The sequence below is a fragment of the Macrobrachium nipponense genome, chromosome 40 (genome assembly GCF_015104395.2).
Source record: "Macrobrachium nipponense isolate FS-2020 chromosome 40, ASM1510439v2, whole genome shotgun sequence".
Lineage (NCBI taxonomy): Eukaryota > Metazoa > Arthropoda > Malacostraca > Decapoda > Palaemonidae > Macrobrachium > Macrobrachium nipponense.
Genome location: NC_061101.1, coordinates 44,080,301 through 44,102,195, shown reverse-complemented (window position 1 = coordinate 44,102,195; position 21,895 = coordinate 44,080,301). Strand labels below are relative to the sequence as shown.

Here is a 21,895-nt window from a genome sequence, read left to right as displayed (position 1 = left end):
AGGAATTGCGCTGCTGACTTTTTATCACACTTCCCTGCTCTCCGTTGCAAACCAGATGACAAGGACTCTGAACTTGAAGAGGATATGATTGCCGCTCTTGTCACTGCTTCAGCCACTGCCCTTGAGCAAGAATGCCTCATACTTGATGAGGAGAGGGTAAACGTAGCAGCCTCTAAAGACCCTGTATACCAGTTGTTGGTAGCTAGAGTGGCAGCAAATGACTGGCGCCCACAGAAAGCACAGGAGTTGGCCTTCCTACGTCAGTTCTACTTAGTTAGGGACAGGTTATCTATGGTAGAAGACCTGATAGTCTACACTTATGAGCAAGGATGCCCACATCTGCTCATCCCAGAGGAACTTCGCTTTCAAGTCATTACAGGCCTTCATGCAGGACATCAGGGGGTGGACTCCATGCTCTGCAGGGCTAGGCAATCAGTTTACTGGCCAGGCATGGAAGGTGACCTGCAGAGCCACAGTGATGGATGTGCCTCTTGTGATATACATGCTCCATCACAACCTGCTGAATCATTAGTATTCACAGCACCCCCAGAATACCTATTCCAGTCAATGGTGGTGGACAGGCTACAGTTGGAGGGCCATATGTACATGGCCTATGCAGACAGGCTCACCGGGTGGCTGGAAGTCGCACACTTTCCACATGGTACAACGTCATCAAGAATCATATCAGTGTGGAGGACGTACTTCACAAGATGGGGGCACAAACCTCATTAGTGAAGACACCACATCATTCTTCAGAAAATGGGGGTTACTGTATGCCTTTCGTCAGCCTATTACACCCAGTCTAATGGAAGGGCTGAAGCAGCAGTCAAGACTGCCAACAGGATAATCAGGTCATTTATAGGCAAAGGAGGTAGCCTTGATTGCAACAAGGCATCTCTGGCAATTCTTCAGTACCTCAACACCCCTCCTAAGGGGTTCGACAAGTCCCCAGCACAGCTTGCCATTGGTAGGCAGCTCAGAGATGGAGTGCCAACGCCCAGACAGCATTACAAGGTGGAGAGACACTGGGACGAGATAATCCAGAATAGGGAACTGCAAATGGCAGAGTCCCAAAAAGGAAACCCAACCACTTGCTGGGACCAGGGAGCTTCTACCCCTTGTTGTAGGCTGCAGGGTAAGAGTGCAGGATCCTGTAACCAAAACCTGGGACCGATCTGGGTTGGTAGTGGAATCCAAGGGCCACCGACAGTATCTCATTAGGCTGGATGGAAGCAGTCGAGTGTCACTCAGAAACAGGAAGCACCTAAAAGTGCTAAAACGTCAGCCCCCAACGTCGTCAGCCACTTCCCCATGCCCAGGCCCCTCTCCACCTCGTCCAAAAAGGCGGACAGTACAACCCTCATGGATGGGCGAGTATGTCATGGGTGATGTTGAGTATTAACCCATGCTCACGCTTGTGCCACTGTAAATTTATCTTGTATTGTCCCTCATGCTTTTTTTGTCTTCTGTTTTTGATAAGCTGAACTGGCTACAATTAATTTTTGCAGACATATTTTTATGCATATTCATGTTGCTACCATGCATGTCAATTTATGCTGCAATACCTGTGCATTAACCATTTCTTTTTTCCTATAAGATTTTTTTTCCTTGCATATTTTCTTTGTGTGTATATATATGCATTTAATACATATTTACTTATTGCCATCACTGATTATTTCCATTTAATATTATGCCATTCTGTCATGGCATAATCTAAGGGGGGGGTGGTGTGTAGGATGGTTGAAAATGTGTAATGTTTGTTGCCAAGAGGGCAGCGCGATTGGCGCCAATGTAGCCCGCGTGTCTGCAACCCATTTGCAGCCACACCTCTGTATAGACTGGACGTGTAATAAAGCACTGGAGTGACCCACGGGTTTCCTTCTGTTTCCTACAACCAGTAATGTTATAATACTGTTACATGACACTTTTTCTGAATGCCTTTAGATATAGCAACGCTGGAAGGAAATTCAACTTTATACTCTTTTGTTGAGCAATATCTGTAGAGAAGCATCCCTCGATCGTCTAAGTCACAATTAGCTTCGTTTCTCTGAGGCTTTTCAAGGCGTACTTTTACCGAACGACTACAATGCATCGAGACACAAGTTATCAAATACAGCCATTCAGTTCGCTAAGAGTTTCATCTTGCCCACAACTAAAATGTGGAACAGTTGTCCCAGTGCATTTGTGGGATCTTCTAATCTCCAAAGATTGAAACGAGGAGCAAATTCATTCCTTCTCTCTGCCGCTGACGTCTCCCGCATTTCAAGTGTATTTTTTTTTTTCTTTTTTTTTTTTCCTATACCATCGCATTTATTTATTTAATCACCCGTTCCTATAAGTTGTCTGTGTGCAGGCTGATTTCCCTTTGGGGCCCTCGTGGGTTTGTAGTCGGTTGACTCTGTCCATGAGGGTTTTCACCTGAAGATTTAAAGCAAGAAACAACGAAAGCATCAGGTTACCATTACGATGATAATGATCATAACATCTCTTTCATAGGAAGCTCTCGGTTCGTAATATACTAGATAAGGGCACGCGTTATCTTTATGACATTGCGCAATATAAAATTGAAGCTGCAATGCCACCAATTTGCCTTAAGATTTTTCCAAGGTTCAAACGTACCAGTGAGAGTGGGGAGCTGATACCCTTTTGTATCCGAGGGGAGATGTCAACAATACAAAATTACAAAGGATTAAGAATAGAGAGAGAGAGAGAGAGAGAGAGAGAGAGAGAGAGAGTGAGAGAGAGAGAGAGAGAGATTGTTACCACCTACAATGTAATTATACATGTTTATTGTCAGGAAAGTATTTATTTTGAGTTTAATTACTGATCGCATTATATTTTCATCCGTATTTCACAGGCTTCTCCAAAATAATGGATAAAAATAGTGGTAGTAACTAATATACATATTTGCCCAGTTTACTGCTGCAACTAATTCTATTTCTACTAATAATAATGGTAGTATTAATCACACATATAAAAATATTACTGCTGTGTGTGCTTTGTTTACAGACAACTCTGGTAAAGTGATGCCTCGGCCCCCCTCAGAATCTTGTTGATTAGAATCTTCACGTCCGTTTAACTGCCCAGAAGGGTGGTTCATGTTACCTTACATGAATTCAGCTCTCGGGAGTATAAAGGCAACTCTTACAACGAATCCTACTCTCAGGAATGGAGGAGGCGTTTAGACGTTTACACCAGTGATTCTCAACCTGTGCGCCGCGGCGCCCTTCTGCGCCACGACTATCCCCCCAGTGCGCCGCGAAAATTTCATGGATAGGTGTAATAATATATATATATATATATATATATATATATATATATATATATATATCTATATATATATATATATAATTATATATATATATTTATATATATATGTGTGTGTGTGTGTGTCTCTGTCTGTGTGCATGTATGTATGTATGATTATGTGTCCGTAATGACCGCACGCTAAAACTGGAGTACTTGGATATGTCACTAGAAAACTTTTGGATAAGAATTGGAAAAGAACGCCCTCACAAAGCCCTAAAAAACCCGGATAATATTGCTGCAGTTCTCGACCTCAAATCTGTGTGAACTAGGATTTTCAATACTCACAAACATCAAAACTAGCAAGAGGTCTAGATTGCTGAGTGTTGAAGAGGAATGAGTGTCCCTGTCCAGTGTCCCTCCTAACATCGAAAGGATAAGCAAATCCAGACAGGCGCAAGTTTCCCATTAATCAGGTATGATTACTCTACAACTGGAATATATGTTGTACATCATTCCCATGTGCTCATTAATTCATTCATATATAATAATAGAAAAAAAGGTAATAATAACAATTATTATTATTATTACGGTATCATAACCATTACACATGTGCACACATATTAGAACTAATATTATGGGCAGCCCTACATAATGTGTACCTTTGTGTCAGGTGAATATGTATGCAGATACAACCTGCCTCAGAGAGACATCCGATATACCGTTTTGAAAACTGTCAAGCCAATCGTCAAAACAGATTTTGGAGCCACAGAAAAAAAAGAGCCCAACCTAAAATGAGACAAATACATTCAGAAAGCCGTAAAACACTCGACAATGCCTATCGCAAGCTCATCCAAAATGAACAAAATTGTAAGCGCACCTCACGCCTCAGGCGATTTAAACGGTCGAGTGGCGAACGTGGCACAACCTTCCTCCACCAAAGAAACCGAGAGACTGGCGGTGATGGAGGCCCCTGCCCTGCTGTTTTTTCGAAGTCCACTTCTTCCTACAAGACGAAGGAGTCCAGGAGGAGGAGGAGGGGAAGAGGAAGAAAGGTACCAGTTTCCCTGGCCTCTCGCCGTGATTTGCGTAGATAAGCGGAGAAGAGAAAATAGTAAAATATTATGATAAATAAAAAAAAAATATAGTGATAAATCTGATTTACGAAGGAACATAGTTCATCATAAAAATGGGAAAAATTATTTAAAGATCAAGAGTTTAAGAAACACTGCAGAGTTCCGCTTTTTTGGAGTATACTAATATAATGAAACAGAATATAAGAATTATATAATAAATTTTGTTATATAATAAATGAAGGTTAAGTTTAAGGGTTAACGTCCCAGCTATGTAAAATGCTCACACACAAACATATATATGCATTTAGCTCCAAATGCCCTATTTAATTCGCTCTATCTCGGAAATTAATATATTTTCAAATATGTTAACCGAAGGGAAAATTTTTTAGTTGATAAATAATTTCGTCCTCTCGTGGATTCAGTGAAGCCTAAACAAGTTGGCCAGGTTGGTTTAGGAGTCACTGAAGTCCTGATTTCTCCTCTGTCAGTGCGCTGGTTCGAGTCCACGAGAGGAAGAAATTATTATCAACTAAACAATTCCCCTTCGGTTAACACAATGAAAATATATTAATTCCGAGGCAGAGCCAATTGGATATTAAAGGACATTTGTAGTTTAATGCATGTATATGAATCATGGTGATGTGTTGAATAACAAATTTCTTTAATTTAATTACATAAGAGCGATTTTTTCATTTATTTCGTCATTGGAAGTATATTAATGACTTTTGTTCAATGAGACAAAATCTCGAAACGAGAGAAAGAATATAAGAAATAAATCCATCTCTCTCTCTCTCTCTCTCTCTCTCTCTAAATTTAATAGAGGATATAGATGACTAATGGTCCACACCTAGTTTCGGAGAACTAGCGCATGCGTTCGACTCACGAGAACACGGGAAGTTGAAATGCAAAACATTGTGTCCTAACTGACCGTAATAAAAAAATATTCCTCCAACGTGACTTTCAACGCCTCCTTTCCTCACGGAGTGATCCTTGGTTTCTTGTTCATCTTATCTACTCTCAATGTTGATACTACCAATGAGAATTCTGTTGGGAGGTTGCCATAGTGTATGCAATGATTAAGTCCACAACTAAATACGGTGCTTTTGTAGTTGCCTTCAGTAGCACGCTCCTCCCCTCTGGTAGAAAGCAGCAAGGTCTCCACTCTCCACTATGCTTATAATCTCATCAGGGATGAAAATCATCACACATAAACTGTTCTCTCTCTCTCTCTGTACTTTCTTTTATGTAGGTACTACTTGTTCATTGTCCACTGAAGCAGCCTTCTTACATCCAGCAGGCGACCTCTTCCCACATTTTCTCTGCAGAAATCGGTAACCGCAATGATGCCGTCATTAGCAGTTACAATACTTTACTTTAGGGGCTAATTACAAAATTTCGCAGCATCGTCAACACTTAACCACTAAGCACATCTCACGCATATGCACTTCGAAGATACGTATGTACATCCTTGCTTGTGCTGTATGTGTAATAAGTCTCGGCGCGCGCGCGCGTGTAAACGTAACTTCGAGTGTGAAGCATGGAATCCCCGGATAAAAAAAAAAAAAAAAAAAAACAAAAAAAAAAAAAAAAAAAAAAAAAAACTACTCTTAAGTCATGTCGGTAACAAACATTTTGCTTGGAGCTGCCGTAAGGAGCTCAAGGTCATTTTTAACGGTTCTCAGTACGCGGGCACGCAACACGTAGCTGGAAAGAGAGAGAATGAGAGCGAGAGAGAGAGAGAGCGAGAGAGAGAGAGAGAGAGGAGAGAGAGAGAGAGAGAGAGAGATGTCTTTCTTTTTATGATGAAAATGAGATCAGTTATTGCACATACGAAAGTTTGTTTTGCTTTCACTCGTTAATTTCATTTAAAATTTTAAATTTCAGCGAACATAATATTCATTTGTAAAAAATATATTATTAGTGAAAATATATATGTAATGTGTGTGTACACATATATTCCGTGGAATTAATGACTAAACAACTATATATACATCACATAGACATGTGCATACACACACACACACACACACACACACACACACACACACACATATATATATATATATATATATATATATATATATATATATATATATATATATATATATATATATATATATATATATATAACCGCCCACAAATAGTCCATTACTATCGAAATTCTTTGTACCAAGGAGATAACTTGCTTCATAAGAGAGTTCTCCGTGATAACTTCGTGTGCTCTGACCGAGGCCAAAGCATTCGCCTTTGTTTATTGACGTAAGGGATACAGTGGCATTACCACCCTCATTCATCAAGAATGCTCTTTGCTGATAGCACAGTGCTCAATGGGAATAGTGAAGAGAAAACTGCAGACCCTAGTGAAAGATTTTGTAGGATTTGCAAGAAGAGGCAAGTTGATAGAAATATGATTAAATATGATTAAAAGTGAGGTTATGGCGGTAAATAGCAATCCAGGAAGCTGGAACGTATAATGGATATAGATAATGGGAGAAGAAGCTGTTGATGACGGTCGGAGGAGCGGAGAAGTGAGTCACAAAATAATTATGTGAAGAAGAAAGGTGGCGCAAAAAGACTAGTGACTAGAATTGTCTTTGGGAGACAATGTGAGAAAAAATGTATGATGGGATTACTTAGCCAACTCTCCTTTGTGGAATAAAGTGTGGAGGCTGAGTACAAGTTAATTAAAATATGTAACCTAAAGATTTGTTAGAGTGAAAAATATTGAAATGCATAGAAATGGTAAAAGTTTAGCATAAGTTGAACGATGATCAGGATATTATTGGTGGGGGTGTAAAAATTATAGAATAATACCTACAAGGGGGTTGGATCTTTATCCTTACATTAGACTTTACATCTTGTTTCGGGTTGCCCCAGTTCCCTCAGTGTGAGGCACCTCTAATGTCTACCAGAGAATTGCTAATGCATCTTCCAGTATATTTTGCATCTTCCAATCTTGATGGTCTGGGATGCAGCTTATTATTTGGTCCGAGACTTATTCATTAAGCACATCTATGCTCACTCCTGATATATTCCTCAGATGAGCTGGCAACGCATTGAATAGACGCTGCATTGTCGATTCTGGTGCGTAGTGGATTAAGGTCCTGTGTGCTTTCCTTAGTTTTCCTGGTATAGTTTTTGGGCACTTTTAATCTACCTCTTGCTTGCTCTTTCTGATATTTTTAGCTCCATGATATTTTCAGCATTCCTTCAATCTGTTTCCATGCCTGAATTATCATATAGCATTCTCTTCTCCCTTTCTAGACTATATAGTTTTAAAAAATTGTAGTCTTTTCCCGTAGTCGAGATCCTTAACTTCTTCTATTCTAGCTGAAAAGACCTTTGTACACTCTCTATTTGTGCAATATCCTTTTGGTAGTGTGGGTACCATATATTGCATTTTCAAGTGACTACGAACATACGTTGTATAAAGCATAAATCATGTGACGTACAACATTCCCATTTTTTTTTTTGCTTTGCATTTTGCCAATAGAATTGCTATTTGATCATTGCATAACATGTTCCTATTCAACATCACACCAAGGTCTTTAACTGCTTCCTTATTTTAGTGATTTTCTCGTAATTAGGTCCCCTATATGCATAATCTTTCCTTCTCTATCCCCATAATTTACTTGCTTATTTTTTTTTTTTTTTTTTTTTTTTCTTTACTTATCTTCCCGCCAGAGTTAAATACCATCCTATTACCTCTGCCCATTCATATACTTTGTTAAGGTCTTTTTGTAGCAAATTCCTATCTTCATCACAAGTAAATTTCTCTACTTATTCTTGTGTCATCGGCGAAACTACTCACTACCGAGTCCTTAAACATTACTGTCTATGTCTGCAATCAATAATAACAAACAGCAATGCAGCTAGCACCATACCTTGTGGCACACCGGATATTACCTTAGCTTCAACTGATTTCTCATCGTTTGCAATAACTATCTTGTTTTCTGTTGTGTAAAAATTCTTTTATCCATCTTCTACTTTGTCCACTATATTATGTTTTCTCATTTCTTCACTAATATTATGGTCTACCTTGCCAAAAGCTTTTGCAAAGTGTAGATAAACCACAACTGTTTCTTTTCCGTTTATCATATTTTTATATAATGATCTCACTGTGGACTAACAGTTGGGTTTGTGTACTTTTCCAGGTACGAAACCATGTTGTCCTATTACACAAATTATTTTTTTACTAAATGTTTTCATAATATTTTTCTTCATTACCCTTTCATACACTTTCATAATATGTGATGTTAGACTCACAGAGGTATAACTTACTTGCCTCTAGTCTTGATCCACTTTTGAAAGTAGGGGTAATATATGCTAATTTATGCTCATCATAAATCTTGCCTGTATCTTCACTTTGTCTTAGTAATATTGCAAGGGGCTTTGCAATAGAATGAACTACTTTCTTTAACAAAATAGCAGGGACACCATCAGCCCACCCAGCTGCTGATCCATTTTAATTCATAAATAGCCTGCACATATTGGCTTCATTAATATCTATGTCTAAAATAAATTTCACTTATTTTCATCCCTTATTTCTGTATCATATCTTCATTATCAATTCTAAGGGTAAATTCTCTCTTATATCTTTTAGCAATATGTTGCATATTTCCTTTTTTCATTCATTAATCTCCCTTCATTTCTTAGAGGGCCTATTTCTATTCTTCTTTTATTCATCTTTTTCGCATATGAGTACAATATTTGTGGGGGTTTGCTTGATATTTACTAGGGTTTTTTTCTTCCAAGTCCCATTTTTCATTTTCTTTTAATTGCATAATCTTTTGTTCTGCATTTTCTATCTTATTTTTTTAGTTCCAATCACTTTCCATGCATTCTTTCTATGCAAGACCTTTTTTCCACTTTCTGATTTTCTGGAACAAGATCCATTTGTCTCTTGTATGCATGACTGATGTTCACTTTTCTTCTTCAGTATATATTTATCCACTATTTTATCTAATATATTTTATAATATATCCATATTTACCTGTATATCATCACTTACAAATATGTTATCCGAATCTTCATTAAATTCTTCCTTTATTTCTGACCATTTTATATTTTTACTGTAGAAATTGTGTTTTCCATATCCTTCCCACTTTTTCACCTCTTGTTTATCTGTTTTCACCTGCTTTGGAATGGACTGTTAATTCTATGACATTATGGTCTGAAATACTCGCATTATAAACTATTATTTCTTTAACATAATTCACTCATTCACAAATTACTAGGTCTAAAGTATTTCCTTCTTGTTGGCATGTGATTTATTTGTTGAATGTTGTATTCTAATAGCATATCTAATAGCTTTTCGAATTGCACCTCTTATTTATTTTCTGCACTACTATTACTCTCTTTTTTTTATAACTATAATACAACCACAATCTCTATTTGTTCTTACCATTCTACGAAAGGAAATTCTAAGTCTCCGGATAGGAGAAATAGTCCAGTCTTTGTGATTTCTACATATATCATCTAATTTTTCTATTATTGTGTCAAACTCTTTAGTATTAGGGGGTCTATATATTACTATGTTCATTCATTTTTCAGATCAAATTCTACTGCTATTAGTTCACATTCTGAGTTACTATATTTCTCATATATTTTTCCTTATTTTATGTTCTTTCCCATATATGGCGGTTCCCACTGATTCCTATTTTTCTATCTGATCTATAAGTTTGGAACCCCTTTGTTTGATCATCATTGCGAGTCTCTTGGGAATACCAGGTTCACTTACATTCATTATTTCTATTTTCAATTTGGGTTAATTCTTCTGAGAACTCTATTTTTCTTTTTGAGTTACTCGTAAGTAACCCTGTGCACTATGATGGTTTGCGTGTTATCCCCTTCATTTAATATTGGTAATAATAAGGATTTTTCCATGTCTCTTTCCTATTCTGGTATGTTGTTCTTTTCTCATTTCCAGATGGGTTAGATGAGACATTAAAAGGAAGGGCAAGATATGAATACATCGTGAAGTGCGTGTGCATGTATAGGAGTGTACGACACTCTTGTGTAGGTTTATGAAGTAGCTAATGTGTGAAAGTTGCACTGCACAGAAAATTCAGAAAAGATTCAGCAATAAAAGTATGAATGCATCAATGCATCGACCTTTATATTTCTCGGGAGCCACCCAGTTTTTGGGGGAAACTCTCGGGGTGGATTTCGATTTAGCCTTGTGCCTTGTGCTGGCACTGCCTCTCTCTCGCTCTACAGCTGTCGAATGTCAGGGGTAATTTCATGGCAATAGTGGTGGCAATACCGATCAGGACTTTTTAGAATCATTTGGTGACGTCACAGCGTACAGCAAGCACTTTCAAAATTCTTGCGCAATTTCTTCTCCAATAATCAATACTGTTTTTGTTTTCGTCGGTGATCAAATTTCTCTAGATGCACATTCACTAGACCCGACTTCGGGGAACGAGACTTAGGTTCTTTACAGTGTCCCTTCGGCCCCTAGCTGCATCCCCTTTTATTCCTTTTACTGTAGCCCCTTTCATATTCTTTCTTCCGTCTTACTTTCCTCAAACCCTCTTCTAACAATTATGCCCATAGTGTAATACGAGGTTTTCCTCCTGTTACACCTTTTAAACATCTTACTCTCAACTTACCTTCAAGCGCTGAATGACCACATAGGTCCCAGCACTTGGCCTTTAGCCTAAATTCTGTATTTCTTTCCTTCTTCTTTTTAAGAATTTTGCGTGTTGACAATATGTGATATCAGTAATTACAAGAATCAGAAGAAGTAAGATTCGCGATGAATGCTTCTGTTTCCATTGTCTTTATCAATAATACGTTTAGTTTCCTTTGTCAAGGATATGTTGGAATTATCAGAGCATTGATTTTGGGCATCTTTTGTTATCAAAATTGTAATTCTCTCTCTGTTATCAGGAACATGATTCAGTTTACATTATCGGAAACATGATTCAGTTTCCTTTAACATAACATGGCGCCATTTCAGTTATCAGGGACATGCTTCGTTTCCTCTGTCAGGAAAACTGAATTTTTTTTTCATTTATCAGGAAATTGAATTCTCAAAACAATGGGATTCATGTTCCCTGTACTGAAACAAAATCAGACTCAACGGTCAGAAGGAAAACAGAACTTATGTTCTTCGAGAACTGGAAAGAAGCATATTATGATATGGGGAACTGAGTCACGTTCCCGATAATGGGAAAATGAATCTATCCCTGACAAACAGAAAAGAATTTAGATTTGATAACCAAAGAGAACAAAATCAAGGTCCAGATTATTTTGAGGAACAATTCTGCGCCCTTTGTCAGAAACAGATTTCGGTTTTCGTTATCATAAGCTAGATGTGAAACCACCAATTCCACAATAAATTGTTCCTTGTCAATTTTATAATTCCACGTTGGCAAAATCAAAGAAAATCCTCATTTCTACAATCATTCCAAAGCCAAAATTCCTTCTCCATTTTTGGAGAATGTGTCGCGAGTCTGATAATCTAAGAAGAAGAAGAGGAAGGAAAAGGAGAAGAAAAATAAACTTGTTCCCCAAAGAGCCATCTGGCGCTAGGCGGCCTCGGAATCTTCAAAGACTCTGATCTACTGGTAAATGTGCTTCATTATCCGCCTTTTCTCCTGAGTACGCCAATGGCTCCAGAAGGTGCTACCCTCCGATTTTCATCAGTGTAGGAGGGTTGAACATGTGTAATGTCTGTTGCCAAGAGGGCAGCGCAATTGGCGCCAACGTAGCCTGCATGTCTGCAACCCACTTGCCCGTCACACCTCTGTATAGACTGGACATATAATAAAGCACTGGAGAGATGAGGCTATATGATGATCGCCAAGAATGGAGACAGTTCCTGAAGCAGGACGACTGACGGAGGCCTGGAGGCCTACCTGCATCTGTGAAAGGTGAGAAAATGAGAACGGGTTTCCCTCTGTTTCCTACATGGCACAGTGAGTAGGATCCATAAAGAATAATCATGTCTACACCAGGGAGACCGTCTTCATGGCAAGGAGGGCACGACAATCCTCCAGGAGTGCCCACAGTACTCCCATCGGAGTGGCGTCAAGATCACCAGCTCTTCAACATGTAGTTGCCGAGGGTCGAGATGCATTGCAAGCCACTTAAACGACTGTTTGGCTACAATGGCGAGTAGTTTGCATCTACAGAGTGGCCCCAGGCCCCAGCCCCACCACTACCAGAGAAGTGTGCTTTGAAATTTCATCAGCCTCCTACAGGACTTGGAAACAGTCCATGACACATTGGCTTAGGCTACATAAGTTTCAACCAGCGGATGCAGTTCAACACATTAGGCTTCACTGCACCCCAGAGTTTGCAACGTATGCTGGATGCCAGGTATAGTGATTTGCAGTGGGCTAACTTGTCTCCAGAAGGGCCTTTGGGATACCTATAGGGGCCATGGTTCTTGCGTGCATCGAACCAGGCTGTGCATTGGGCTGAGTTTTTTTTGTGTATATGCAAGGGTGTGAGGAGTCCATTAGCGAATATTTTGCAAAGTGCTCTCAAAAGGCCATGGACTGTGGCTTCCAGTGCCCTAGCTGTCATTGTGATTTGTCTGAATATATGCATTATTAGGAAGCTTATGGTAGGTCCTAAGGATGAGTATTTGAAAAGAGACCACTATAGGTCATGTGATTCTGTTTGTAGTGTAGATGACCTAACGGCAGTGTGTGCAACATACAAAGCAGCCTGCAAAGATGCATACATGCCCCAGCACGACACATGGCATCAAGAGCCACGTGCGGCTGATGTGAGGACAGACCCCCAGCCACCCCACCATCCCCCACGAGTGTGCATCAATGAAGAGTAATGATGAGGGCCTCAGTTTTCCCATCAATGCTCGTGTGTGTGGGAACTGCGGAGTGCAGCATGAGCCCAGAAAGGTGTTGTGCCCAGCGAGATAGTCTTTGTCATGGCTGCCAAAAAATTGGTCATTTGAAATGGTTTTGTTAGAGCAAGATGGTGAATGATGGCCCTGCATCATCAGTAACACTGGGGGGCAGTCACTGCTGGGGTACAACCAGTATGCAGCCTACTATTCAAGTGGTAGCGTCCTCATCAGTCATAGCCCTAGGCCTAAGGGTCACAGCCCTGTACAGGCTGTGGTAGACACTGGGGCCAAAGTGTGTATTGCAGGCCCCACCCTGCTGTCAACCCTCATTAAAAAGGCCTGCCCTTTCACCACGCTGCAGGGCCCTACGTACGTTGCCAACATTAGATTGGAGTGTATAGGAACTGGCCCCCCTTTGCGTTCAATATGGTAACAGGACAACCCTCCAAGAAAAGTGTTCTTCATCAAGTCCTGCAAGGTCATTGGACCAGGACATCAAAAAAAGGTATCATTGAGGAGATACCGACTGGTGAAGCAACAGAATTGGTGTGCGAGGATGATCACTGTTGGCAAGAAGTCAGGTCAGCCCCTCTGCACTATAGATTTTCAACACCTCAATCCCTCCTGCGGAGAGGAGATGCATCACACCCCTGCTCCTTTCGACATGATCTCAGGGGTACCTTTTACATTCCTTTAAGACAGTGGCAGATGCGCATTGGGGCTTCCACCAGGTGAAGTTAGATGAAGAAAGCCGCAAATCACAACCTTATCACTCCCTGGGGACGTTGTTGGTACAGAAGAAACACCCGTGGACACTATCCAGCTTCAGCTGCCTACACCAAGAGGTTTGATGACCCCATCAAGGACATCCCTCAAAAACACAACTGTGTGGATGATGCTCTTCTATATGAACAGCGCAGAAGAGGCCTTCTAGCACATGTATAATTTCTTGCATACATGTGCCAAAAAGGGAATAACCCTCCAGCCAGAGAAATTCAGCTTCTGCTGAAGAGGAGTGAGCTTCGTCGGATTCCCAGCTGGGATTGTTTCATAGGCCCACAGAGGAGAGTCTAGCTGCCATATAGAGATTCCCTATGCCTGACAACCCCCTCTGTCACTGACATCAGGTCATGGTTTGGCTTTGTCAACCAGTTGGCACCCTTCCTTGCCACTGCCCCGCTGATGGAACCCTTCAGAGACCTCCTGAAGAAGTCTGCAAGCAAGAATGTCTACTGGGATAACAACCTAAAGGAGAGATTCCACCAAGCACAGGGGGCCACATGCAAGCTGGCCAAGGATGGGCTGGTATACTATGACAAGACCAGACCTACGGCAGCCCTAACAGATTGGAGCAGAGATTGGATTGGGTTTGTTATCTTGCAGCAGTACTGTGCTTGTACCTCAGCTGATGTCCCATTCTGCTGCAAGGGTGGGAGCTGTCACTTGTACACAAACTGAGGCTGGGTATGCTGCTGTTGAGGGAGAGGCCTTAGCTGTCATGTGGTGTCTCAAGAAGGCCAGGCTACTCCTGTTGGGCTGCCCCAACTTATTGATCATGACTGACCACCGCCACTGGTCAAGCTCCTGGGTGATAGAGAGCTGAAGGATATACTGAACCCAAAAATCTTCCATCTCAAAGAGAAAACCCTGCAATACAGGTTCCAGGTAAGATACCTACCAGGGAAGAGGAATTGCGCTGCTGACTTCTTATCACGCCTTCCCTGCTCTCTGTTGCAAACCAGATGACAAGGACTCTGAACTTGAAGGCGGATATGACTGCCGCTCTTGTCACTGCTTCAGCCACTGCCCTTGAGCATGAATGCCTCATACTTGATGAGGAGAGGTAAACGTAGCAGCCTCTAAAGACCCTGTATACCAGTTGTTGGTAGCTAAAGTGGTAGCAAATGACTGGCGCCCACAGAAAGCACAGGAGTTGGCCTGCCTATGTCAGTTCTACTTAGTTAGGGACAGGTTATCTATAGGTAAGACCTGATAGTCTACACTTACGAGCAAGGATGCCCACATCTCTTCATTCCAGAAAAACTTTGCTGTCAAGTCATTACAGGCCTTCACACAGGACATCAGGGGTGGACTCCATGCTCTGCAGGGCTAGGCAATCAGTACTGGCCAGGCATGGAAGGTGACCTGCAGAGCCGCAGCGATGGGTGTGCCTCTTGTGATATACATGCTCCATCACAACCTGCTGAATCATTAGTATTCACAGCACCCCCAGAATTACCTATTCCAGTCAACGGTGGTGGACAGGCTACAGTTGGAGGGCCATATGTTACATGCCTATGCAGACGGCTACCGGGTGGTTGGAAGTCGCACACTTTACACGTGGTACAACGTCATCAAGAATCATATCAGTGTTGAGGACGTACTTCACAAGATGGGGAGTACCAGAGCTAATCTCAACAGATGGGGGCACAAACCTCATTAGCGAAGACACCACATCATTCTTCAGAAAATGGGGTTTACTGTACGCCTTTTCGTCAGCCTATTACACCCAGTCTAATGGAAGGGCTGAAGCAGCAGTCAAGACTGCCAACAGGATCATCAGGTCCATGTATAGGCAAAGGAGGTAGCCTTGATTGCAACAAGGCATCTCTGGCAATTCTTCAGTACCTCAACACCCCTCCTAAGGGGTTCGACAAGTCCCCAGCACAGCTTGCCATTGGTAGGCAGCTCAGAGATGGAGTGCCAACGCCCAGACAGCATTACAAGTATGGAGAGACACTGGGACGAGATAATCCAGAATAGGGACTACAAATGGCAGAGTCCCAAAAAGGAAACCTAACCACTTGCTGGGACCAGGAGCTTCTACCCCTTGTTGTAGGCTACAGGGTAAGAGTGTAGGATCCTGTAACCAAACCTGGAACCGATCTGGGTTGGTAGTGGAGTCCAAGGGCCACCAACAGTATCTCATTAGGCTGGATGGAAGCAGTCGAGTGTCACTCAGAAACAGGAAGCACCTAAAAGTATTAAAAAAAAATGCCCCCAACATCGTCAGCCACTTCCCCATGCCCAGGCCCCTCTCCACCTCGTCCAAAAAGGCGGACAGTACAACCCTCATGGATGGGGCGAGTATGTCATGGGTTGATGTTGAGTATTAACCCATGCTCACACTTGTGCCACTGTAAAATTATCTTGTATTTGTCCCTCATGCTTTTTTTGTCTTCTGTTTTTGATAAGCTGAACTGGCTAACAATTAATTTTTGCAGACATATTTTTATGCATATTCATGTTGCTACCATGCATGTCAATTTATGCTGTGATACCTGTGCATTAACCATTGCTTTTTTCCTATAAGATTTTTTTTCCTTGCATATTTTCTTTGTGTGTATATATATGCATTTAATACATATTTACTTATTGCCATTACTGATTATTTCCATTTAATATTATGCCATTCTGCCATGGCATAATCTTAGGGGGGGGTGGTGTAGATGGTGTAATGTTCTGTTGCCAATAAGGCAGCGCGATTGGCGCCAATGTAGCCCACCCGCGTGTCTGCAACCCACTTGCAAGCCACACCTCTGTATAGACTGGACGTTGTAATAATGCACTGGAGTGACCCACGGGTTTCCTTCTGTTTCCTACAACCAGTAATGTTATAATACCGTTACATGACACTTTTTCTGAATGCCTTTGGATATCGCAACGCTGGAAGGATATTCAACTTTATACTCTTTTGTTTAGCAAATATCTGTAGAGCAGCATCCCTTGATTGTCTAAGTCACAATTAGCTTCGTTTCTCTGAGGCTTTTCAAGGCGTACGTTTTACCGAACGACTAACAATTGCATCGAGACACACGTTATCAAAATACACAGCCGATTCGGTTTCGCTAGGAGTTTTCATCTTGGCCACGACTAAAATGTGGAAACAGTTTGTCCCAGTGCATTTGTGGGATCTTCTTATCTCCAAAGATTGAAACGAGGAGCAAATTCATTCCTTCTCTCTGCTGCTGACGTCTCTGCATTTCAAGTGTATTTTTTTTCTATACCATCGCATTTATTTATTTAATCACCCGTTCCTACAACTTGTCTGTGTGCAGGCTGATTTCCCTTTGGGGCCCTCGTGGGTTTGTAGTCGGTGACTCTGTCCTTAAGGGTTTTCACCTGAAGATTTAAAGCAAGAAACAACGAAAGCATCAGGTTACCATTACGATGATAATGCATCATAACATCTCTTTCATAGAAGCTCTCGCTTCGTAATATACTAGATAAGGACACGTGTTATCTTTATGACATTGCGAATATAAATTAAGCTGCAATGCCATATTTCCTTAAGCCTTTTCAAGGTCAAAGTCCAGTGAGAGTGGGCAGCTGATACCCTTTTGCATCCGAGGGCAGATGTCAACAATACAAATTACAAAGGATCAAGAATAGAGAGAGAGAGAGAGAGAGAGAGAGGTCGTTACCATTTACAATGTAAATTAATACTTTATGGTTTTTGTCAGGAAAGTATTTTATTTTGAGTTTTAACCCTTAAACGCCGAAGCGTAAAAATCAAAAACCTCTCCTGAATGCCGGGGGCCGGTTTGGAGTGAGCGTGGAAGCGGAAAAAATAATTTTTTCAAAAAATCACAGCGCGCTTAGTTTTGAAGATTAAGAGTTCATTTTTGGCTCCTTTTTTTTTCATTGCCTGAAGTTTAGTATGCAACCATCAGAAATGATAAAAATCATCATTATCATATATAAATAAAGGTACAAGTTACTTTTGTTTTCGTTGTAATTTAAACTAAATTGCAATCTTTTTCGTATATAACACATTGTAAAAACGATAAAAGCAACACAGAGAAAATATTATCACAAAATGATGCATGAATTCGTAATGCACAGACGTAAAAAAATATATTTTTTTTAAATTCAACACATAAATCTAAATATTGTTATAGAGACTTCGAATTTGTTTCAAGATAAGTTAAATGATGTAATATTACGATACTGTAAGATTTTTAGCTTACAATTGCAGTTTTCGACCATTTCAAACGAGTTAAAGTTGACCAAATGTCGAAATTTTTTTATATTTTTTTTAAATATGCAATTATTTCGGAAATTAGAAAAGCTACAACCTTCAAATATTTTTCCTTTTATTCTACATGAAATTGCGCACATTTTCATATATAAAACTCTATGAAATGCCTAATATGAAACGGAGCAAATTTTCCGAGAATGCGATGTACGCAATTTGGAGATTTATGGCGGAGAATCCGCGCGCGGAGGGAAGGAAAGTTTTTTCATAAATTCACCATAAATCGAAATATTGTGCTAGAGACTTCCAATTTGTTGCAAAATGAAGGTAAAGTATTGAATATTACTAAAATATAAGAGTTTTTAGCTTACAATTGCGTTTTTTGACCATTTCGGTAGAGTCAAAATTGACCGAACATGGTTTTTTTTTTCTAATTTTATCGTGATTTATATGCAAATATTTCAAAAATGAGAAAAAGCTACAACCTTCATTTATATTTCGTTGTATTCTACATGAAATTGCGCACATATTCATATATAAAACTTTATGTAACGCTAATTAAAATGGTGCAAACATTACCACAATCGCAACGTATGATTTTTCAGAAGAGTACCCGGCGGAAGTAAGGAAAATGTTATTTTTTTCATAAATTCACCATAAATCGAAATATTGTGCTACAGACTTCCAATTTGTTACAAATGAAGGTAAATGATTGAATATTACTAAAATATATGAGTTTTAGCTTACAATTGCATTTTTCGACCATTTCGGTAGAGTCAAAATTGACAGAAGGTTGAAAATTTGTCACTTATCATTTTTATATGAAAATATTTCAAAACTGATAAAAGCTACAACCATGGGTTGTTTTTAGTTGTATTGTGCATGAAATTGCGCACATTTCCATATATAAAACTTTATGTAACGGCTAATTTTAAAATGGTGCAAAACATTACCACAATGCATGTATGATTTTTTCGGAAGAGTTACCGAGCGGACGTAAGGAAAACGTTTTTTCATAAATTCACCATAAATCGAAATATTGTGCTAGAGACTTCCATTTTGTTGCAAAATTAAGGTAAATAGTTGAATATTACTACAATATAAACGTTTTAGCTTACAATTGCGTTTTTCGAGACATTTCGGTAGAGTCAAAGTTGACCGAAGGTTGAAATTTTGGCACTTATCGTTATTTATATGAAAATATTTCAAAATTGATTAAAGCTAAAATCATGAGTATTTTTTTCTTGTATTCTAAATGAAATTGCGCACATTTTCATATATAATACTTCATGTAAACGGATAATTTAAAACGGTGCAAAATTATGTCAAAGTGACGAAATAATTTTTGAGATGTGTCACTGATACTTTTTAGTGCGATAAGAAAGAAATTCGTGCTTGCGCGCCTGCGTAACAATTGTAAACAAAAACAATGCTTGATCCGTGAACTCCGAGCATCCCCCAAGGCGCGTGATTCAAAAGTTTTAGGCTGGTACGCCTATAAGTATTTTTCCGCGAATTTAAAAAAAAACTTTTTTGAGTCGATGTATGGTACGTCCATATCGGCATACGGGGGACATTTTGACTCGACGTTTAATACGTCCATTCGGCGTTTAAGGGTTAATTATTGATCGCAATATATTTTCATCTGTATTTCACAGACTTCTCCAAAATAATGGATAAAAATAGTGATAGTAACTAATATACATATTTGCCCAGTTTACTGCTGCACTAATTCTATTTCTACTAATAATAATGGTAGTATTAATCACACATATAAACATACTACTGCTCGTGTGTGCTTTGTTTACATCAACTCTATAAATGTGATGCCTCGGCCCCTCAGAATCTTGGCCGATTAGAATCATCACGTCCCGTTTACCTGCTCGGAAGGTGGTTCATGTTTACCTTACATGAATTCAGCTCTCGGGAGTATAAAGGTAACTCTTACACCGAATCCTACTCTCAGGAATTGAGGAGGCATTTATTAACGTTTACACCAGTGATTCTCAACCTGTGCGCCGCGGTGCCCTTCTGAGCCACGACTATCCCAAAGTGCACCGCGAAAATTTCATGTATAGGTGTATATATATATATATATATATATATATATATATATATATATATATATATATATGTGTGTGTGTGTGTGTGTGTGTCTGTGTGTCTGTGTGTATGTATGTATGTAGATTATGAGTCCGTAATGACAGAACGCTAAAACTGGAGTACTTGGATATGTCACTAGAAAGCTTTTGGATAAGAATTGGAAGGAACGCCCTCACGTAGCCCTAAAAAGCCCGGAAAATATTGTTGCAGTTCTCGACCTCAAATCTGTGTGAACTAGGATTTTCAATACTCACAAACATCAAAACTAGCAAGATGTCTAGATTGCTGAGTGTTGAAGAGGAAATGAGTGTGCCTGTCCAGTGTCCCTCCTAACATCGAAAGGATAAGCAAATCCAGACAGGCGCAAGTTTCCCATTAATCAGGTATGATTACTCTACAACTGGAATATATGTTGTACATCATTCCCCATGTACTCATTAATTCATTCATATATAATAGAACATAGTAATAATAACAATTATTATTATTATTACGGTATCATAACCATTACACATGTGTGCACACATAATTAGAACTAATATTATATGGGCAGCCCTACATAATGTGTACCTTTGTGTCAGTTGAATATTGTAGCAGGCTTATATAATATAGTTATAATTACACTGACTGTGTAGTTGGTGCGCCGTCAAAGTCCCAGGATATATCATTAGTGCGCCACTAAGCAATAAAGGTTGAGAACCTTTGGTTTACACATTTAAAGAACATAGCATTTTGATACAACCTGCCTCAGAGACATCCGATATACCGTTTTGAAAACTGTCAAGCCAATCGTACAAACAGATTTTGGAGCCACAGTAAAAAAAAGAGCCCAACCTAAAATGAGACAAATACATTCAGAAGCCGTAAAACACTCGACAATGCCTATCGTAAGCTTATCCAAAATGAACGAAATTGTAAGCGCACCTCACGCCTCAGGCGATTTAAACGGTCGAGTGGGAACGTGGCACAACCTTCCTCCACCAAAGAAACCGAGAGACTGGCGGTGATGGAGGCCCCTGCCCTGCTGTTTCGAAGTCCACTCTTCCTACAAGACGAAGGAGTCCAGGAGGAGGAGGAGGGGGAAGAAGAGGAAGAAAGGTACCAGTTTCCCTGGCCTCTCGCCGTGATTTGCGTAGAACGCGAGAGATGAAAATAGAAATATTGATGATAAAATAAAAATAAAAAAATATCGTGATAAATCTGATTTACGAAGGAACATAGTTCATCATAAAAATGGGAAATATTATTTAAAGATCTAGAGTTTAGAAACATTGCAGTTCCGCTTATTTGGAGTATACTAATATAATGAACAGAATATAAGAATTATATAATAATTTTGTTATATAATAAATGAAGGTTATGTTTAAGGGTTAACGTCCCTGCTATGTAAAATGCACACACACAAACGCATATACATGCATTAAGCTCCAAATGCCCTATGTAATTCGCTCTATCTCGGAATTAATATATTTCCAAATATGTTAACCGAAGGGAAATTTTTTAGTTATAATAATTTCGTCCTCTCGTGGATTCAGTGAAGCCTAAACAAGTTGGCCAGGTTGGTTTAGGAGTCACTGAAGTCCTGATTTCTCCTCTGTCAGTGCGCTGGTTCGAGTCCACGAGAGGAAGAAATTTATTATCAACTAAACAATTCCCCTTCGGTTAACA

The 21,895-nt window shown here is 39.7% G+C and overlaps 1 protein-coding gene across 2 annotated transcripts in view; it reads right to left on the bottom strand.

The window, feature by feature from the left end:
• LOC135212124 (peptide transporter family 1-like) overlaps positions 1 to 21,220 on the bottom strand; it is a 51,678-nt gene extending 30,458 nt beyond the window's left edge. Inside the window, exon 1 of one of the 2 annotated variants that reach the window (XM_064245523.1) lies at positions 21,152 to 21,220. The gene's annotated coding sequence lies outside the window, so the exon portion shown is untranslated. Of the gene's footprint in view, positions 1 to 4,126; positions 4,154 to 21,151 lie in introns of those variants that run through there. The other variant, XM_064245524.1, reaches the window with a different exon arrangement.
• Between the last annotated feature and the right edge of the window lie 675 nt (positions 21,221 to 21,895).